The sequence below is a fragment of the Budorcas taxicolor genome, chromosome 8 (assembly GCF_023091745.1).
Source record: "Budorcas taxicolor isolate Tak-1 chromosome 8, Takin1.1, whole genome shotgun sequence".
NCBI lineage: Eukaryota > Metazoa > Chordata > Mammalia > Artiodactyla > Bovidae > Budorcas > Budorcas taxicolor.
The window spans coordinates 29,664,163-29,667,093 of NC_068917.1; the positions used below are offsets into that span (position 1 = coordinate 29,664,163).

General features: G+C 44.9%; 1 non-coding gene across 1 annotated transcript; it reads left to right on the plus strand.

Annotated features, from left to right (window-relative positions):
• The first annotated feature begins 975 nt into the window (after positions 1–975).
• TRNAR-GCG (transfer RNA arginine (anticodon GCG)) lies at positions 976–1,047 on the plus strand. The gene has a single exon. It is a non-coding gene; the product is annotated as a tRNA-Arg (tRNA).
• Positions 1,048–2,931: the final 1,884 nt, after the last annotated feature.

Genomic DNA, 2,931 nt, shown 5'->3' on the forward strand with positions numbered 1-2,931 from the left:
ATATGCCATCTGGCTTAGTGAGGGCTAATCATAGTCCCAAAAGATCTGTCCTTAGGAATTGTGATACCTATAGGTGAGTTGCTAAGCACAGGGTCCAGTATTCCTGCCTGGAGAACCCCATGGACAGAGGAGCCTGGCAGGCTACAGTCCATAGAGTTGCAAAGAATGGGACGTGACTTAGTGACTGAATAACAGCAACAGCTGAATTGGTAAGCACAGGTTCCCTCGAGCCAGGCTGACCCAGCCCTGTCACTGACAAGTTCCTCAGCCCCTCAGGGTCTCCATTTCCTTAGCTATAAAATGGATGGGATAATTATAATCTACTCACAGTGTTATTGTTAGGATCAAGTGAGTTAGTACACAAAAGCTAATGTGCAAAACTCTTCATTGGAATAATGGCTGGTACATATTATATCATGTTTTAATTCATTATGAGTGTTATCATCAATTATTTTCATTTTTAACAAGTTCTCATAAGTATGCCCTTCAACAAGTAGTACAGAAGTTGGAAAGTCCTTACTGTGTTTCAGCAGGCTCAGGAGATTGAGTGCAAGCCAGCAGGTAAGGGGAAGAGGAACGCCTTACCAGGTTTGGTAAGGTTGAGCTGCTGGGATGAGTGGTGAGTCCTGAGATGCCGGCTCTCTGTGGACAAGGACCAGCTGTGTGTTAATCTGCTAGTCCATTTCAGAAAAGAGAGGCAGGTTTCATTCTGTACTGACCCAAACACAGTAAGGCCTAGCTGTGTGTCAGGCTCTATGATAGATGCCGAGGGAGTTGAGGAAAGATTAACTGTATTTCCTAGAGGATAGTATCTTCCTAAACAGAAGCCCAGAAGAAGATTCAAATCTCTTGCTCAACTGACCCCACCATGGCCAAAAGCATCAACATGCTTCTGCAAGAATGAATGCATACTAGACTGAGATTTGTTCTTAAGTCGAGAGAAAAAATGGCCCTGCCTTCAGGGAGCTTAGGGCTTCCCTTGTAGCTCAGTCGGTAAAGAATCTGCCTGCGGTGCAGGAGACCCAGGTTCAATCCCTGGGTTGGGAAGATCCCCTGGAGAAGGAAATGGCACCCCACTCCAGTATCCTTGCCTGGAAAATCTCATGGACAGAAGAGCCTGGTGGGCTGCAGTCCATGGGGTCGCAAAGAGTCAGGCACAACTGAGCAACTAACACTTACTTACTTACTTACTTCACGGAGCTCACATTGTACTGGCAGCAGACAATAAACTGGCCAGCAATTGATGTTGTTGTGTTGTTTGGTCGCTAAGTCATGTCCAACTCTTTGCGAGCCCATGGACTGCAGCACGCTTCACTATCTCCTGGAGTTTACTCAGATTCATGTCCATTGAGTCAGTGATATCATCCAATCATCTCATCCTCTGTCGTCCCCTTCTCCCTTTACCGTCAATCTATTCCAGCATCAGGGTCTTTTCCAATGAGTCTGCTCTTTGCCTCAGGTGGCCCAAATATTGGAGCTTCAGCATCAGTCCTCCCAATGAACATTCAGAGTTTATTTCCTTTAGGATTGACAGGTTTGATCTCCTTGTTGTCCAAAAGACACTCAAGAGTCTTCTCCAGGACCACATTTCAAATGCATCAATTCATCAGTGCTCAGTCTTCTTTAAGGAGAAGGCAATGGCAACCTACTCCAGTACTCTTGCCTGGAAAATCCCATGGACAGAGGAGCCTGGTAGGCTGCAGTCCATGGCGTCTCTAAGAGTCAGACACAACTGAGCAACTTCATTTTCATTTTTCACTTTCATGCATTGGAGAAGGAAATGGCAACCCACTCCAGTGTTCTTGCCTGGAGAATCCCAGGGATGGCAGAGCCTGGTGGGCTGCCATCCATGGGGTCTCACAGAGTCAGACACAACTGAAGCGACTTAGCAACAGCAGCAGCAGCCTTCTTTATAGTCCAACTCTCACATCCATACATGACTACTGGAAAAACCATAGCTTTGACTAGATGAGCCTTTGTCAGCAAAGTGATGTCTTTGCCTTTTAATGTGCTGTCTAGGTTTGTCAGCAATTGATATACAGATTAATTACAGCTTATGATCAGCTACATGAAAGAAATACAGAGGCTACTAAGATAAGGAATTATGAGCCAGAAAGATTCCTTTTGATAAAGCAGATGAGGCAAGGGTCTCCGAGCAGGTGACAGATCAGTTCTGTGGAGGATCTAGGATCCAGCTGCACAGGAGGAAGAGAGTTCTAGTCAGAGCAAGTGTAAGACGTAAGCCTGCAAGATGGAAATGACCTTGATGTGGTTGGGGACATATCAGAAACCAGTGTGGTTAAAAAGGTATAATCCAAAGGGACATAAATTTACAGAGGTAAGCAGTGGCCAGATGATACTACTTCAAAGTGAAAATGTGAAACTACTTAAACTCCTTAAGGGTTTTACGATAAGGACCACAGGTGTGTGCATGTTAAGTCACTTCAGCCATGTCTGACTCTTTGTGACCCCGTGGCTGTAGCCTGCCAGGCTCCCCTGTCCATGGGATTCTCCAAGCAAGAATACTGGAGTGGGGTTGCCATGCCCTCCTCCAGGGAATCTTCTCGACCCAGGGATTGAACCCGTGTCTGTTGTGTCTCTTGCATTGGCAGGCAGGTTCTTTACCACTAACACCACCTGCGGACCCCAAGAATCACAGAATCTGGTGATATTTCTCTACTCTTCTCTATATTTGTGGGAGTAAGTGGATGGCCAATTAGCATATTTGTCTAAAGAGATGCTAGGTATTATAACAACATGTGTCAAGGCAAAAATGGGGCATTTTACAGTTGACCAAAAGCTTTTTGTGAATTTGTCCTTTGTTCACAGTATAATTTTATTTGAACTACTGTTTTAAGGTAGTTAAGTCACTATTGTCATTTTATAAAGAAGGAAAAAGAGACTCACAAAAGTTTGGAATCTGGCTTTAGG